The sequence below is a fragment of the Rana temporaria genome, chromosome 2, assembly GCF_905171775.1.
Source record: "Rana temporaria chromosome 2, aRanTem1.1, whole genome shotgun sequence".
NCBI lineage: Eukaryota > Metazoa > Chordata > Amphibia > Anura > Ranidae > Rana > Rana temporaria.
Window position 1 is genome coordinate 86,542,993 of NC_053490.1, and position 19,340 is coordinate 86,562,332.

Genomic DNA, 19,340 nt, shown 5'->3' on the forward strand with positions numbered 1-19,340 from the left:
TAACAAAATAGGGACCCCTCACACTCCCCACACAGGTTGCAGGTTTCCTGGTACAGGTGTGTAAATCAGGATCATTTAGACCTCCTGCTTTATCATGTATTGAGAGTCAAGGGCTGGAGGCGCATGCGCGGAGGCGTCCAAGATGGCCGCGTAAGCTAGGAGCTCCGCTCTGCCTCAGCCCCACGCCAGCCCTAGCACCGGTTTCACGGCGGTGCCAAGACCCCGGAAGGTCGGATTAGATTGGGGAACGCTCGGTCGAGCCCCCCATGTATTGCGGAGCGGTCCGGAGGGGCCTGGAGGCGAGTTACACGGCGCTAGAGATACAGGCCGATTCCAAGATGGCGGCCGCGCCTCAGCAACAACTACCTCACGCAGGGGGAAACGCTGACCTGAGGCAAGTGATCGCTCCAGCCACTTTAAATTTCCCTCCTTTGCTGGCACAATGCTCTCCAGGTTCCCTAGCTCCCTCAGCAGCTGCCTTGGGCCCCCAGTCAGACTCCACACTGCTACATTACAAGGGCCAGGCACAAGGTGTAATACAGGCCTCACCAGCCTCCATGGCTGCTGGTCACTCAGAATCAGAAATACCTCAGAATGCAGGGGAGCTCTTTTTGAAGTTCTCTGAACTACTTGAACGTGGGTTAGCCCAAACAGCAGTTAACATTACTAAGGAAATACATGCTGACTTCCAGAATCTGGGCTCCAGGATGGAGATCATAGAAAATAAATTGGACATCACTATATCCAGAACCAACCAGAACACTGACCAAATACAATCACTTCAGGAACAACTAGACGTGGCCCTCACTAGAATCGACGACCTCGAAAATCGTTCCAGAAGGGACAATTTTAGGGTGAGGGGTCTCCCTGAATCTGTTACAGACATCCCCAAAGCTATCCAGGACCTCATCAAAAGCATGATCCCCGCTATTGCACCCCACAAGCTGGAGCTGGACAGGGCCCATAGGTCTCTGGGCCCCCTGAGAAAGGATGGATCTCCCAGAGATATTATAGTAAAACCCCATTACTTCTCAGTAAAGGAGGAGGTCATGAGGGCATCCCGTCAGCAACCCCGCATATCCTTTCTGGGTCAGGATATTCAAATCTTTGCTGACATTTCTGCAGCTACTATACAAAAACGCAGATCGCTGAAACCTTTATTGCTGATTTTGTCCCAAAAGGACATCAAATATTGGTGGGGATTTCCGTTTGCCTTAAAATTTGCCTTCAAGGGTAAAACTCACGCCTTTACCACGCTATCTGAAGGAGAAAAAATTTTGCTAGCCTTAAAACTGATCCCACTGGACTCAGCAATGGACACGTCAAACCTTCCACCAGGTCCTTCCAAACGATCCACCCCGGCAAGTCCTTTATCCCCCACTTGGCACACAAGCAAAAGCAGACGCACCAAAGACACCACAAAGACTTGAACTAATCATCATAGCGGTCTCGCCCGCTGTTCTGGAAATTTTCCTCCGCTTGGTGCTTTTAACGGAGGATATTATACCTGTTAGGTATAGTGTATCTGGGTTCTCTATCCGTGGCTGGGGACCCATGAAATACCCAGAAAAGGGAAAGAAGGGAAAGGGGAAAGATTTTCTTTTTTTCCTGTTTTGGAGACTGTTTTGTTTTCTAGTTACATGTTCTTTGCACTGACCGTGATCCGTACATTCTACTGTTGAGCCGTGATAGTATATATTTAGAGTGTTATATGATAAGCTACTGTCTTCTTGTTGACTCTAAAGGGTTGATAGGGGCTGAGGCAGTTGCCTTGCGCCTCAGATCACACCTGGACGGGGACTATGTCGCTGTCGGGGTTTGGTCCTGTAGCCCGAGTTAAGGGCTACGTTACTGTTTTGTCTGACGAAGGTGGATGGGATCTATCTCCCCTCCATGTTCGTTGTGAAGACATATTTCATATTTTACAATGTATTATTTCTACTTTTGTTTGTTCTTTTATCTTTCTTCTTACTAACCTTTTTTCCTTGATTGCCAGTTCGTGCATGTGTCATCTTACATATAGTGTTCCAGGCCTCGGCTCCGGTCTTGTCTCGCTCTGCTGTCTCCCATGCCTCCATGTCGATGGGGTAAGTTCCAAATTGCACCCACTTTTTTTCCCCAATGACCGCACCACATAACTTGACTTTGCCGAACCTGGTTAGAGTTGCCTCACACAATGTTCAGGGCTTGAATTAGCCCGTCAAGAGAAGGAAGGTGTTTCAGTCCTACCATTCCCGGAGGATGTCAGTTATCTTATTACAAGAGACACATTTTCCGACCACTTACACACCCTCCTTTCTCCATGCGCAATATCCACAATTTTTTCTGGCTAATGCCGAGGATAAAACGAGAGGGGTGGCTATCCTCTTTGCGAAATTTTGCAAATTTAACCCGCTCCTGATTCACAGAGATCCTAATGGTAGATTCTTGTTGGTTAAGGGGGAATTGGATGGACTTCTAGTGTCATTTATTTCATACTATGCTCCCAACAGAGGACAGACCGAATTTTTTAAAACTATGTTTGATACCTTAGTTCCTCTCTTGGAGGGAATGATAGTGTGTGGAGGAGACTCCAACATTGCATTCGACCTAAGCTTGGACAAATCCAGACCTATAGCTACAGCATTGACACGCCCAACTAGAGCTAGCTCACACATAGCAAAACTGATATATCAGCATAACCTGGTAGACATTTGGAGGGAACTCAATCCAAACAAAAAGGACTACTCCCACTATTCTCACCCGCATCGTTCGTACTCTAGGATTGACCATATATTCATATCTGCTAGACATATTCCCATGGTCACGAAAGCTAACATAACGGACACAGCCCTATCGGACCACTCCATGGTGATTTGCTCGCTACAAACTCAAAACTCAGATTCTCACAAATCACACTGGAAATTAAACGAAACTTTACTACACGACCCTATTGTGGTTTCAGAGATTGATGGGGCCATCAGGGAATATTTTGTACTTAATAGCGTTGAGGGGACCTCGGCCGAGATATTGTGGGCAGCTCACAAAGCTACCATTCGTGGCAGGATCATACAGATAGCCTCTAAAAAAAAGAAGGAAAAGTCTGCGGAGGTGATGAAGCTTGAGAAAGACTTTTTAACCCTGCGCAGACAACATAAGAAGGATCAGACGGCGGTTCAGGCCTCGCAGCTCGACGCCGCTCGACTAGCTTTAAATTTAGCTTTGACAGTTAGGGCGGAACGTTCGCTAAATTGGTCCAGTGCTAGATTTTACTTATATAGGAACAAAATGAACACGATGCTAGCCACCAAGCTCTCGCCGAGGTTTCGTTCGTTCGCTCTACCCAAGATTAAGACCAGGGACGGGACAACAACCCTTAACCCCAAACGCATACTGCAAGAATTTGAAACCTTCTATACCTCCCTTTATCGGGGGTCAGGGATGGCCGGACATTCCGAGATTAATTCCTTTTTGGACCGGTTATTGATCCCGAACCTACAGGAGAGTCATGTAGACTTGATGGAGGCACCGATCTCCATAGAAGAAACTATAGAGGTTATTAAGGGACTTAAGGATGGTTCGGCCCCTGGACCAGATGGTTTCTCAGTCCCATATTACAAGACTTTCTACGAAACCTTGGCTCCTCACCTCACTAAATTCTTTAATTCAAAACGGGGGAGGGAGGGCGGTTCCATGCACCCAAATTTAAATGAGGCGTTTATCTCAGTCATCCCCAAACCAGATAAGGACTCGGAGCTCGTTGAAAATTACAGACCTATATCACTAATCAATAACGACTTAAAAATATTGACCAAGATACTAGCCAACAGGTTAAATTCATTTATAAAAATATATATTCATAGGGACCAGGTTGGATTTGTCCCTGGTAGACAGGGCCCTGACCAGGTGAGGCGAGCAATCGATATTATTTCTCTGCTTCAGTCGGGCTGGGATGGGAACCCGCGGCAGGAAGGACTCCTCCTTTCTTTAGACCTACGAAAGGCGTTCGACTCTATAACGTGGGATTACCTCTTTGAGACTCTGCGACGCTGGGGTTTTGGAGAACAATTCCGGGGGTTGTTGAAATCTTTATACTCTGAACCCAGTGCACGGGTCAAATTACAGGGTTTTTTTTCGGGCTCCATTAGTATTGCTAGAGGTACTAGACAGGGCTGTCCATTGTCCCCCTTGATTTTCGCAATAGCGATTGAGACACTTGCTATTGCGATCAGGTCGGATCCGGATATTAGGGGGGTATCTTGCGGCTCCCAAATCCATAAATGCGCTCTCTTTGCAGACGACCTTCTTCTGTATATCTCTTCCCCGACCACCTCTCTTCCAATTCTTTGCAACTTATTGGAGTCCTTCGGGAAAATTTCGGGTTTGCGGGTGAATTGGAATAAATCTCAAGCCTTAAACATTTCCACCCTCCCCTCGGTGATCAATCACTTGAAACCCTATTATGAGTTCCAGTGGGCCGAATCATCCATTCGTTACCTAGGCATAAACCTTACAACCAAAATTGAACATCTCTACCAGGCTAATTATCCACCTATATTTCGGAAACTAGAGCTAGACTTACAGACGTGGGCTCGACACAAACTTTCGTGGACAGGTAGGGTTAATGCAGTCAAAATGACTCTCCTACCAAGGTTACTCTACTTGTTCAGATCTCTACCAATAGCGGTTAAAAAAGACCAACACTACAGAGTAAAATTCTGAAATTCATTTGGGAGGGCAAAGGTTATAGAGTGGCACAAAATGTTCTTTACGGGCTCAGAACACAAGGAGGTCTTGGACTACCAAATCTGTTTAAATACTACCAAGCAGCCAGACTAGCACAATTTTCTGCTATTTTTGCGGAATGTGAAAAACCAGAGTGGATAGATATGGAAGGTTTTGCGATCCCTAGCCTCTCAATAGAGAGCCTTTTTTGGTCATCACAAAAATCTAGACCTTCGATACTGTCCCCTACATTGTCGTAATCTTTTAGACTCTGGGATGGCCTGAGACACCTTCCTTCTTTAGTCTCGGAGACTAAGCCTTTGACACGGATCTTTCTCAACCCACAGTTTCCTATAGGGATGGACATTTCAGCTTTCCAATGGTGGCTGGACAAAGGGATCTATAGAATAGGCGACTTTTTGACAGCCACGGGCCCACTTTCACTGGAGCATTGTGTGAGGACACTTGATTTACCGCTATCGGAAAGAGCCCGGCACACCCAAATTTCTAACTTTGTTTCATCCCACTGGTCTGACAATTTCAGGCACGCAACTCTTACTAGTTACGAAAGTTGGTGTAAACAAATGAAGGAACACAAGGGGGGAATATCCATATTATACAGAGCTCTGTCCGAGGTTTCCACAAAATTCTCATACATGGAGGCATGGGAGAGGGATCTGCGGATGACCTGGGACCTGAATAGATGGCACAAGGTAGGTTTGAAAACTTTCAAAGGTCTAGTGAATACTTCCTTAGCTGAAGCTAACATAAAGGTTCTGATGCGGTGGTACCTGGTACCCAGTAGATTGGCTGCGATGTTTCCTACGTCTTCCCCATTATGCTTTCGCAACTGTCAAACGCATGGCACGATGCTACACGTTTGGTGGGAGTGTCCCAGAATCAGGGGATTCTGGAACAGAATCTTTTGCCTTATCAGAAAAGTTACGGGAGTACAGGTGGAGAAATCCCCGCATATCGCTCTGCTAGCTTCCGAAATTCCTCGAGTCTCCAAACCCATACAAAAACTGATAGCTTTCATGCTCATAGGAGCTCAAATCACTCTAGCGGCAGCCTGGAAGCAACCTAGGGTCTCGTTCTTAGCAGCTAAGGGGAAGATTTCATGGATCATGACGCAGGAAAAAATGGTCAGCTCTATCTCCAATACCAGGGATAGTTTTGATGCCATATGGGAACCTTGGGCCAGACATGTGGGCGTTTCCCTATCGCCGGGTCAGGTTCTGACCCCCTCAGGTACTTAATTGGACTACTGGCAATCAACTCTTTTCTTATTGGTTCTTTCCCTTTTTTTTTTTTTTTTTCTTCTCTTTCTTCCTTTTTTCCTTTCCTTCTCCTACGGTCATGATACCTTTAGTACAAGACACGCTTTGAGATGTTTGTTTTAGTTATTATACTAGTCTTTTAATAGACGACACTTTCGGGGGAACACCCTGGGGGAGGGGGAGAGTTTGGTTGGGGAGTGGGAGGTTCTTCTACTCACACATCCCTTAGGATACGTCAGGAGGTCTAGAGTTCCTCTCAACATTTTGAGCGGGGTCCGAGGTTATCTAGGGTCACAAAAGTCTCTCATCGTTATTAAATTTTGCTATCCTTTTATCCGACACAGTATGCTCCCTTTACGGGGTGTCGGTTGAGACTCGGTACGAAAAGCGTTGTTTTGGATCCTCGTCCCTCTTCAACTCTGGCTACACATAGATGGGTAGGAGATCTCCTACGGGGACATTAATTTATATTTTTATTACTCTCTCTTCATGATGCTAGATTAACTTAAGATGTACATTGAAATTTGGACTGTATCTTCATTATTTATTGATCGCTGTTTCTTTTTTTTTGTTGTTTTTTTTTTTTTTTTTTTTTCTTCTTGAATGATATGTACTGAGTGCTTCATGCTATACTTTGTATGATTTTACTTCTTCATTAATAAAATAAAACTTTAAATAGAGAGTCAAGGGCTTTGGGAGGTTCAGGCCAGACACTGGAACTTTAGGCCTGCATAAGTACTTTGGTAGCAATACAGAATATTTTATTCATCTTTCATAATTAATCTGTATGGAATGGCTTTACTGAAGACAAATAGAACAATATAATATTTTATAACTAATACTGTGTGCACTATGGGGCAGATCCTCAAAGAAATTACGCCGGCGTATCTCTTGATACGCCGCGTAATTTCAAATTTCCCGCGTCGTATCTATGCTTTGGTATCCACAAAACAAGATACGACGACATCTGGGTTAGATCCGACAGGCGTACGTCTTAGTACGCCGTCGGATCTTAGATGCAATTTTCCGGCGGCCGCTAGGTGGCGTTTCAGTCGTATTACGCGTCGAGTATGCAAATTAGCTATTTCCGACGATCCACGAACGTACGAGCGGCCGTCGCATTTTTTTACGTCGTTTCCGGTCGGCTTTTTCCGGCGTATAGTTAAAGCTGCTATATGGTGGCATACTCAATGTTAAAGCGGTTCTCCACCCTAAAGTGAAGTCGCGCTGATCGGCACCCTCCCCCCTTCCGGTGTCACATTTGACACCTTTCAGGGGGGAGGGGGTGCAGATACCTATCTAAAGACAGGTATTTGCACGCACTTCCGGCCCGGCATTCAGACGGGCATTGCGTTACATCCCTTCGCCCCCCCCCCTTGTGTGCTGGGAACACTCGGCTCCCAGCACACAGCGGGAGCCAGTCGGTGGGCGCAGCGCGACTCGCGCATGCGCCGTAGGGAACCAGGCAGTGAAGCCGGAGCGCTTCACTTCCTGGTTCCCGCAGCGTGGATGGAGGGGGGAGCAGCAGGGTGACGAGCGATCGCTCGTCCTCTGCTGTGGACGCCGCTGGACTCCAGGACAGGTAAGTGTCCTAATATTAAAATTTAGCAGCCGCAGTATTTGTAGCTGCTGGCTTTTAATATTTTTTTTTGGCGGAACATCCGCTTTAAGTATGGCCGTCGTTCCCGCGTCTAATTTTGAAAATTTTACATCGTTTGCGTAAGTCGTCCGTGAATGGGGATGGACGCCATTTACATTCACGTCGAAAACAATGACGTCTTTGCGACGTCATTTGGAGCAATGCATCCTGGGAGTTTTTACGGACGCGCATGCGCAGTTCGTTCGGCGCGGGGACGCGCTTCATTTAAATAAAACACGCCCCCTTCCCGCCCAATTTGAATTCCGCCGCGAGAGATACACTACGCCGCCGTAACTTACGGCGCAAATTCGTTGAGGATTCAAACCAACTCAAAGTAAGTTACAGCGGCGTAGCGTATTTGACATCTGCGCCGGGCGTAGCGTATGTATGTGGATCTGCCCCTATATGTCCATGTCCCTGTATGTCAATATATATAACCAAATTGTATTAAGAATCCATGGACATATATATACAACATGAATACTGTACTGTATATTACAAAAACAATTTTTATTTTATGTCAATTAAAACATCACAGTAAAAGAGTATCTGCTTGGAGGGTCAGATAATGTATAGATCCAAGATGATCCACCTGTAACCGCAACAGGTTTTGGATGATCTTACTTGGGAGTACATGTGAATAAAATCAATATGATGGAACCCACAGTTTATCTTTAAAAGCAAAGAAAAGCAACACAATCAGGTGAAATATCTCTCTCTCACAGAAGCATATCTTGGCATTAGGCGAGATGGCAGCCACAATTTTCAATTTTAAAAGCGGTCTCAATAGGCCAGCAAGAGATCTAATGGCCAGGGTCTTTTCAATGATAGTAGAGCTCAATGGTGGGAAACCATATGTGTTCTTGCACCATCCCTTTATATGGGTACCTGTACCTCAAAAAAGCAGTAAAGACTCCCGACTCATCTCCTGTATAGAGTTAAAAAACTGAATGAATCATGAGGTCATATTTGTATCAAATGAATCCAGCAGCATAATGTTGTGTGTTGCATCATATTGATTTTATTCAAAAGGACTCCTGAGGAAGATCATTTGAAACTTGTCAAGTTTACATGTGGATCATGTTGAGTCTATACATTATGTCAACCTCCAAGCAGACACTCTTTTATTGTCATGTGTTTAATGGACATAAATTAAATCAAAACCCTTTTTTAACTTTTCACAATGGTATCCGCTGTTGGGAATGTAGCTATTTCGATGGTCATATTATTCTGAACTTAATAGCACCAATTATCACCTGTTATTATCATGTTATTACCATTTTATGCCCATATATATCCATGTGCCTACCCCCCTAAAATGGTTTATGACATTACATCTCTCATTTGAATGTATACTTTGGGCATCTTTTTTGTATACTTTTAAAACTTCAATAAAAAGTTTGTCTGGGACTGTCAGAATGAAGACAGGTGAGAAAAAAATCCGTAAATTAAGAATGCTTCTAGAAGAAGTATTAATATATTAGTTAAGTTACATTTTAGCTAATAGTTAATATTTTTTATCAATTAACAAAATGGAAAGTAAATGAACAGAAGAAAAAGCCAAATCAAATCAATATTTCATGTGACCACCCTTTGCCTGCAAAACAGCTTCTAGGTACACTTGCACATAGTTTTTGAAGAAACTCGGCAGGTAGGTTGTTCCAAACATCTCGGAGAACTAACCACAGATCTTCTATGGATGTAAGTTGTCTGAAATCCTTCTGTCTCTTCATGTAATACCAGACAGACTTGATGATGTTAAGATCAGGGCTCTGTGGGAGTCAAACCATCACCTCCAGGACTCCTTATTCTTCTGTAGGCTGAAGATAGTATGTTGGGGGTTGTTGTCCTGCTACAGATTAAATGTGGGGCCACTCACACACCCCACCTTGATGGAATGGCATGATGGATACATATCTCCCTGTATTTCTCAGCAATGACACCATTGATCCTGACCAAATCTCCAACTACATTTGCAGAAATCCAGCCCCAAAGTTGCAAGGAACCTCCACCACGCTTCACTGTTGCCTGCACATACTCATTATTGTAGACCTCTCCAGCCCTTCAAAGAAACAGTCTCCTGCTGCAACCAACAATTTTAACTCATCCATCCAGAGTACCTGCTGCCATTTTTCTGCACCCCAGTTTCTATGTTTTCTTACATAGTTTAGTTGCTTAGCCCTGATTCCATGTCAAAGGTATGGCTGGTTGGCCGCAATTCTTCCATGAAGACCACTTCTGGTCAGACTTCTCTGAACAGTAGATGGGTGTACATGGTTCCCACTGGCCTCCACCAGTTCTGTGCTGATGGCACTGCTGGACATCTTCTGATATTGAGGAGAAGCAAGCATGATGTGTCTTTCATCTGTTGCATTAGGTTTCCTTGGCTGACCAATGTATCTACGGTCCCCAACATTGCCTATTTGTTTTGCTTCTTCAAAACAGCTTGAACAGCACATCTTGAAACCCCAGTCTGTGCCCTGGAGAGACCCAGCTGATGGAGGATAAGTACATTGTGTCTTGCTGATGTGCTCAGTCCTGTCATGGTGTATGACCTGTGACTGTCTTCCACAACCTTACCTTAGTAGCAGACATAGGCGTGTGCACAGGGTGTGTCAGGTGTGCCCAGGCACACCCTAATCAGCTTCCTTCCTCTCCTATCCGCTGTTGCTGCTGGGATGTTTTAGGAGTGGGGAAGGAGCCAGTAAATGTGATTTACCGACTCCTACCCTTTCTGAATGAACATCGTGAGTGATCGGTAGTGTGTGTTTGGGGTGCACACCCTAATGCAATAGGCTGCGCACACCTATGGTAGCAGATTTTGGCTGTTCCTCGCCTACTTTTAAGCCTACACAGCTGTTTCTGTTTCAGTTAATGACTGTGTTTCAACCTACATATGAAATTGATGATCATTAGCACCTGCTTTGTATAATTAGTTACTCTTACACCTGACTCAAATCCTACAAAATCCCAGGCTTTGTGCAAGTGTAAGAATTGATACTGGTTTGAAGCCAAAGGGTAGTCACACCAAATATTGATTTGATTTACTTTTCTTCTGTTCTGTTTGCATTTTGGAAATTGATACAAAATAAATGATTCAAATATATATTTTTGAAAGCATTCTTACTTTGCAGCAATTTTTATATATTATATATAGTTTTATACAGTATAGTATATACACATGAGGCTTCATAAAGAGAGTACAATTATTTGATTACAATATTCGAGTTCCAGTAACATTAACAGAAATGTGATTGACCAAATAAAGAATAATACCCCTTTCTTAACCAATGACCAAGCTACTAATTCACTCCCTTGCTATCTTCCTTCTCATTGGCCTAACTCTACATCCCCCTTTACTCTTTCATGAATGTTGTATCTTCCACTCACCCAACAAATGAAACTCAAAACACTAATATACCCAGCCATCCATAATTCTGCCCTGAGCCAGTGGCATTGCTATGGGGGGGGGGGGTGCGGGCCGCACCCAGATGACACCCACCAGAAGGGTGACACCAACGGCACATCATTCATCTCTGTGCAGTGTGTGTGGGGCTGAGCCACACTGCATACATGGAGTTGCCTGAGACAAATCTAAACCCTGCAGCTGCGCCTTTGACTGCCTGCTGCTGAGGTGCTCGGTGTCATATTAATCCCCCCACACACACACCGCACACAAAGCCACTCCAGGTCACAGTGCCCCAGAAAGGCAGTGCTGCAGACACCACCCGCCCCATCTCTCCTTACCAACTAAAGCGATCACAGGACTGACTAGCAGCAGGGTTAGCCAATTGCAGGAGATCGGGAAAAATGACCACTGCCAAGCAGTATCTCTATGAGAGAGGGAGGGGGTGGGCAAGTTGTATGACAGCTCTACTGTCCCGGGGGCAGTTCCTTCTACAGCCCAGACTGCACACCCTCAGTAAGTTATAGCTGGTCTTTGGCAGCAGCCCCTCTGTATTCTCTTCTGGCCTGTAAAGCATGCAGTATTTAACTTTGCACCTTGTACATAGAGAACTCTTGAACCTTGCACCCTGTACTTTGCGAGTTTTTAAACCCTGCCCCCTGTACACCGCAAACTTTTGAACTCTGCACCCTGTACGTAGCACCCTCCTGAGCCTTGCACCCTGTATACAGCCCATTTCTGTACCCTGCCCGCTGTACATAGAGCAATCTTAAGTCCTGCACCCTGTACATGGCACACTCCAGAGTCCTGCCCCCTGTACATAGCACACTCAAGTCCTGCCCCCTGTACATAGCACACTCCAGAGTCCTGCTCCCTGCACGTAGCGCACACCTGAGTCCTGCCCTTTGTACATTGCACACTCCAGAGTCCTGCCCCTGTACATAGCACACTCCAGAGTCCTGCCTCATGTACATAGTGGTGTGACAGGTAAAACACAGAGGATGATGACCGTGTAGTAACCTGAAAGACAGCTAGAAAGTGAGATCTAGCTGGATAATGTGTAATAGAAACGCATCGTGGTAAGTGATGTGACACAAAAATAAATGGTAATGTGAACCTCAAATGAAGTCCATATAAAATATATACGTGTAACTCCAAAATATAAGTGTGATAGTCCAAGGTCAAACTGGCCTATGCAATCCAAAAAAAATATATATATATGTATAATGTATCTTCTTTTTGGAGTTGGTCAGAAGTTCTTTGTGGAAAAGACCCATGCCCCAGTTGAAGAGCTCTACCGCTCGAAACATGTCGGGTACATAGCTCATACGCCACTCGCTCATTACGCCATATTTTACTTGTGATCACTTGTACTCGTCTTTCACTGGGCTTGTACTTTTTTATCTATTTTATATATTTTTATCCAGTTTTCTGTTCATTTTGGCTTATATTTTCTATGCCTAATAAAGGCTTGTTTTGGGATTAACCACACTATGTGAGTCACGTTTTCCCTTACATGGTTCCTACGTTTGGCCTGCATATTATACTCCTTCATCTGAGAACCTCACCTGCATGAGCTGTCTCCTCTCATTGGATCGGACCCGTCCTGGTGGATCAAAGGCTGGCACATCAAACGGCTTCTCTACTGACACCACGGCTGCCTAGGAGCTCGTACATGCTTGTTTGACATACCGTCGCTGACGCGTATGTCCATATATTCCGGTAAGAGTACCCATCTTTATATGTGTTTATTTGGATACCATTATGGATTGCTGATGAGGTTCCAACTGCTTACTAAGAAAATCTGAATTCCATACCTGAGAAGATTACACCATCTTCCATTCCTCTACAGTCGTTTGGTCTTTTCCACAAAGAACTTCTGACCAACTCCAAAAAGAAGATACATTATACATATATATATATTTTTTTTGGATTGCATAGGCCAGTTTGACCTTGGACTATCACACTTATATTTTGGAGTTACACGTATATATTTTATATGGACTTCATTTGAGGTTCACATTACCATTTATTTTTGTGTCACATCACTTACCACGATGCGTTTCTATTACACATTATCCAGCTAGATCTCACTTTCTAGCTGTCTTTCAGGTTACTACACGGTCATCATCCTCTGTGTTTTACCTGTCACACCACTTGGGGGTGTGTCCTCCTCCCCCCTTTTCTTTTTCAAATTTTATTGATTTTTCACTGAATTTTGATCATTTACCATATTTTTTTGATTCACTTCACTGAATACTCAGCGCTGCACTTTTTCTTTTTCATTTCTTGTACACAATATTGTCTTTTGTTGGTGCTGGCTGCTACTGGTTAACATTGTATATTGTTAGCGCAACTTTTCTTTCCTAATTTCATGTACATAGTGCAATCTTAAGTCCTGAACCCTATACGTAGCCCAATCCAGCGTCCTGCCCCTTGTGCATAGCACATTCCAGAGTCCTGCCCCTTGTACATAGCACATTCCAGGGTCCTGCCCCCTGTACATAGCACACTCCAGAGTCCTGCACCTTGTACGTAGCGCACACCTGAGTCCTGCCCCTGTACATAGCGCAATCTTGAGTCCTGCCCCCCTGTACATAGCGCACTCCAGAGTCCTGCCCTCTGTACATAGCACACTCCAGAGCCCTGCCCCCTGTACATAGCACACTCCAAAGTCCTGCCCCCTGTACATAGCACACTCCAGAGTCCTGCCCTCTGTACATAGCACACTCCAGAGCCCTGCCCCCTGTACATAGCACACTCCAAAGTCCTGCCCCCTGTACATAGCGCACACCTGAGTCCTGCCCCTGTACATAGTGCAAACCTGAGTCCTGCACCCTGTATGTAGCATGCAATTTGGCTGCACATACCCTTTCATGCGGTGTGCTCCTCCCTGTGGTGAGGGGGGGTTGTGCTGTGAGCTTGGTTGAGTCCTGGGTGACACCATCAAGTGCACTATGGCAGGCTAGACAGGACCATTGTTACAAGAATAAAGTGTTTATACTTTACTTAATCAGTGATGTGTATATCTATCATTTAGTAAGCCCTCTTTTCTTCCCTCCCTCCTCTGCTTGGGATGCCTTTTTTCTAGACAGGAGGAGAGCCTGATGTGCTAGCCTTCCAAGTGTCTACTGCTCTGTCCTGCTCATGCTGTTACTCCGCAGGACAGGGCACTGCGGCAGGCTGGGGGGCACGGGAGAGCCGTTCCGTAGCAGTACAATAAACATGGGGGCAGGTGACAACATGTTTTACCGCACCAGGTGACATTAACCTTAGTGATGCCACTGCCATGAGGTACATTGTCAATCTATCTCTAAATATTACTTAAAATGTCCTCTTCACTTTTTTTAAGACCCCCAACTCTCAAGCTCCTTCATCTCCTCCTTCCATGCTTCTCTTTAGGACTTCTACAGATCCTCTCCCATCCTCTGGAACTCCTTACCCCAACCTCTCCATCTCCTACTCTGCCTTTTGATGATCCCTGAAAACTCATCTCTTCAGGGAAGCCTATTTCACCTCTACCTATGAACTGAACTTTCTCCATCAACACATCCCCACACAGCTATTACCTTTTTCAGATTTCTAAAGATCTTTTAGATTGCAAGCTCTCATGAGCAGAACCCCCTAAACCTTGTGTCTTCTATTGTTTTGTAACTGTACTATGTCCTTTCATTTAATACAGTACTACACAAAAAACTCTGCAATATCTACATCCTCTATAATAATATGAGTAAATTGAACCAACTGTGACAAAAGTAAAGTTAATCCCATTGCTGAAATTCCTCTGAAAATACTAATTGTCTGGTTGTTATGATGACTTTTATATACAGTGCCTTGCGAAAGTATTCGGCCCCCTTGAACTTTGCGACCTTTTGCCACATTTCAGGCTTCAAACATAAAGATATAAAACTCATTTTTTTTGAAGAATCAACACCAAGTGGGACACAATCATGAAGTGGAATGAAATTTATTGGATATTTCAAACGTTTTTAACAAATAAAAAACTGAAAAATTGGGCGTGCAAAATTATTCAGCCCCCTTAAGTTAATACTTTGTAGCGCCACCTTTTGCTGCGATTACAGCTGTAAGTCGCTTGGGGTATGTCTCTATCAGTTTTGCACATCGAGAGACTGACATTTTTGCCCATTCCTCTTTGCAAAACCGCTCAAGCTCAGTGAGGTTGGATGGAGAGTGTTTGTGAACAGCAGTTTTCAGTTCTTTCCACAGATTCTCCATTGGATTCAGGTCTGGACTTTGACTTGGCCATTCTAACACCTGGATATGTTTATTTGTGAACCATTCCATTGTAGATTTTGCTTTATGTTTTGGATCATTGTCTTGTTGGAAGACAAATTTCCATCCCAGTCTCAGGTCTTTTGCAGACTCCATCAGGTTTTCTTCCAGAATGGTCCTGTATTTGGCTCCATCCATCTTCCCATCAATTTTAACCATCTTCCCTGTCCCTGCTGAAGAAAATCAGGCCCAAACCATGATGCTGCCACCACCATGTTTCACAGTGGGGATGGTGTGTTCAGGGTGATGAGTTGTGTTGCTTTTACGCCAAACATAACGTTTTGCATTGTTGCCAAAAAGTTAGATTTTGGTTTCATCTGACCAGAGCACCTTCTTCCACATGTTTGGTGTGTCTCCCAGGTGGCTTGTGGCAAACTTTAAACAACACTTTTTATGGATATCTTTAAGAAATGGCTATCTTCTTGCCACTCTTCCATAAAGGCCAGATTTGTGCAGTATACGACTGATTGTTGTCCTATGGACAGTCTCCCACCTCAGCTGTAGATCTCTGCAGTTCATCCAGAGTGATCAAGGGCCTCCTGGCTGCATCTCTGATCAGTCTTCTCCTTGTATGAGCTGAAAGTTTAGAGGGACGGCCAGGTCTTCGTAGATTTGCAGTGGTCTGATACTCCTTCCATTTCAATATTATCGCTTGCACAGTGCTCCTTGGGATGTTTAATGCTTGGGAAATCTTTTTGTATCCAAATCCAGCTTTAAACTTCTCCACAACAGTATCTCAGACCTGCCTGGTGTGTTCCTTGTTCTTCATGATGCTCTCTGCGCTTTAAACGGACCTCTGAGACTATCACAGTGCAGGTGCATTTATACAGAGACTTGATTACACACAGGTGGATTCTATTTATCATCATTAGTCATTTAGGTCAACATTGGATCATTCAGCTGCACTGAAAGTAAAGGGGCTGAATAATTTTGCACACCCAGTTTTTCAGTTTTTTATTTGTTAAAAAAGTTTGAAATATCCAATAAATTTCGTTCCACTTCATGATTGTGTCCCACTTGTTGTTGATTCTTCAAAAAAGTTTTATATCTTTATGTTTGAAGCCTGAAATGTGGCAAAAGGTCGCAAAGTTCAAGGGGGCCGAATACTTTCGCAAGGCACTGTAGTTTGAATCATGAAAGTAAGGATAATATCATAAGTCCTTATCTACATTATTGTTTCAGTAGCAGTTCAATGTATTAAAGCGAGAGAATCAACATGATAGCCAGGCAGCTAACATTTTAAAAAAGATAGATCAGCATACATAGTGTTGTATCTTGTGCTTGGAGAATGTCAGGAGACACACTTACAGAATTAAAAACTGTATTGCTAACACTGTTAAAGCAAATCTGTGCTGCTAAATATCTAAATAAATCTAATATGGCATTATTTACAACACTCAACCTGGAAGTCCCAGCTTACCATTATACACATTGACTTGATGGTGCCACCTAGTGTTCACAAAAATATATTACATCTCCCTTATTTCCAAAGAGATTTCCAAAATGATTATAGGACGATCAATAACCATAATTATATACATATTTCAATTTTTTTCATCAACACCTTGGAGTGGCTTCACTGCACCAGATTGTGTAACCAGTCAACTGTTGTTGCATCAGGGCCCATGTTATTTCCTTGCATGACTTTACTTATGGAATCATTGGTGTGTTTGTGTTTTGATCAGATATCTTATTTTCCTTCAGTACATACCACATCCTCAGCTGGCAACAGGTAAGATCTGGAGGTTTGTCTTTTAAAAGTTGTATTACTTGGCAAGTACATTAGTAAATGTCCTTGCAGTCATTGTTTTAGCTTGTGCTTTTAAAAAGCCCAACTCCAGGCAAAAATGTTAAAAAAAATATCCCTCCAGGAACTTTTAAAACAAAAAAAGCAACTCTTGCCATATCCACCTTCTTTTCAGTGACTAGCAGTCATTCCTTTCCACCACTAGATGTCCTTGGTTTTTAAGGTTGAATGAGACTCAGTGTCATACAATCCACAAGTTTGAGGACATGCTGTGAGTGCAGGTGTCATGGGACTGTCCTCTGAAATGACATCACCACTATGCCCTGCACTCATATTAAATAGCACTTCACTGTGATTAGTGAACAAAAGTTCTATAGTATGAATAAAGTCCCAAAGTATAAATCCAAAAAAATTGAAATAACCTCTAAGGATGCTCAGAATCAAGTCGACGCATGCTCGGAAGCATTGAACTTCATTTTTCTCAGCACGCCGTAGTGTTTTACGTCACCGCGTTGGACACGGTCGGATTTTAGACTGATGGTGTGTAGGCAAGACTGATGAAAGTCAGCTTCATCGGATATCTGATGAAAAAATCCATCGGATTAGATTCCATCAGATATCCAATCGTGTGTACAGGGCTTAATAGATGCATGGAAAGGAAATATAACAAGCCACTTACCCACATATCAAAAGAAGGGCAGATATGGACCAAAGAGGATCTGCAGTCCCAAGAGGAAAAGAAAATCCCAATACTTCTTGGATGCAGCGTTATCCTATGGACTCCTTGGATTTTTGGTATACCACAACGGACTCTTTGAGCCCCTAGACAGAATAGAGACATATATGCAGGGTTTTCTTTTATATTTATATTTACATTATATTTTGTTTTGTTATTTTGTATCTTGTATATGTAATTTGATGACACAATTGTTGTATAAGATCATTGAATAATGTATTTTTGTATCCATACATTTTTATCTGTTGTTTATGACCAGAGTAAACTTGTGATGTTTGTCATTCAGTGCTTTTGCATTTTCAATGGTCCGCCACATTATCCATTTTGCTGTTTTGGGGGGGGGCTCTTTTGACCCTTTTCAAATAGGTAAAAAAAAAATTTTTACACAATTCTTGTCCCCTTTTTTTCCTACCCGTTGCCTGGGGGTGCAGCGCTTTTCCAGGTGTGCCCCCTTAATTTCCTCATGTGGTGTATTCATAACCCTATAGAGGCTTTACATGGCAACGGTGGTATTAGTCCTCTATCCTCTGACCCCTTTTAATTCCTCCTACGGGGCAGAGGACAATACTTTTAGAGCCTACATAATTATTTTTCCAGTCTGGTATGCACCTGTCACCCAGCACCAAGCAGAATTTTTTTTGTGAAGTATATGAAATGAGCTCCCCCTTTGTGGTCACTATTGGAAATGCATCCACTTATTTTGAAATCTTTGATATATGAAAAGTGAGTCATCATTTTGGTTACACTTCAGAAAGTGTGTGAAATGTGATTTTTTTGATTGCTTTGTTCAATACTAAATGGAAATCTGTGTCTTGATTCATTGTAGATTGTGATACCACAGTATTCCCTGAGGAAGAATGTTTTTTTTTAATTTGAAATGCGTTGAATTACCCACCTCTATTGCCACCAGTTGATCTGGGATTTCTGCATTAGATGACAGATAGTATCACAAGATAATCTAGATTTCATCAATTTCCATGTTTTTAATGTTCCAAGTCATGACAATATCTCTTGACCATGTATTTATTTTTGGTATAATACATTTCTGTTTTTCAATATACACATTTTTCATTTGGTTGTTTCCTCCACAATCCCATCCTTAGAAGCTATTTCAATTTTTTTCAAATTGTATAAGGGATGATGGCAACTAGATGTTCCTCTACATGATCCAGCCTATTTCAAAGTATAAATCCATGACTTGACTTAAAGGAATCGTATGTGTATACCAGGATAATTCCAACAGTATGTGTGATATGTCTAACCACTCACCAGAAAGTGGAAAAAATCCTGCATCAAATAAACATCACCCAATGTATTTAGGAAAGGTCCGTCACAACCGTCCTCCTCCACCAATAACAACACTCACCAGCCACCAGGTAGTAAATCCCACTCTGAATAAATTGAATTCAAAAGATTAGTAATATGTGGCTATTTAAGGGGGAGACATTTGGTACATGGTTTCAGGCTATAATGTATCCAACATAGCTCCAGATTAAAAATTTGTATAAAAATACAAAAATACAAATATTGTACAA